The sequence below is a fragment of the Penaeus monodon genome, chromosome 15 (genome assembly GCF_015228065.2).
Source record: "Penaeus monodon isolate SGIC_2016 chromosome 15, NSTDA_Pmon_1, whole genome shotgun sequence".
NCBI lineage: Eukaryota > Metazoa > Arthropoda > Malacostraca > Decapoda > Penaeidae > Penaeus > Penaeus monodon.
In genome coordinates, this window is record NC_051400.1 from 34,324,150 (window position 1) to 34,324,571 (window position 422).

Sequence of the window (422 nt, forward strand, 5' to 3'; positions counted from 1 at the left end):
AAATTTTAATTATAAAAAATATATTAATATTATAAACATATAAATTTTAATATATGCGTGGGCGTTGTGGTTTTTTTATATATACTTTTTATTATTGTTTATTAAATAATATGTTTTTTATTTTAGGAAAACGAAATTTGGAAATTTAAATCCAATAAAAAAATTAAAAATTTTAAATATTTTTTTAAAGGGTTTTGGTGCTTTGTATTAAAAAAGCAAACTTGTTTCCCCCCTTCGTTTTTAAGAAGTTTTTTTTGGTGGTTTTTAAGCTGTTTTTAACAAAAAATTTTTGGCACATGTTTTAATACTTTCCCAATTGGGGCTTTTTTTATCAAATTTTTCATTCCCCTTTCACAACACAAACACCAACCACCAAAAACTTCATTTTAAATTTATTTTAATTTTATATATAAAGAAAATTT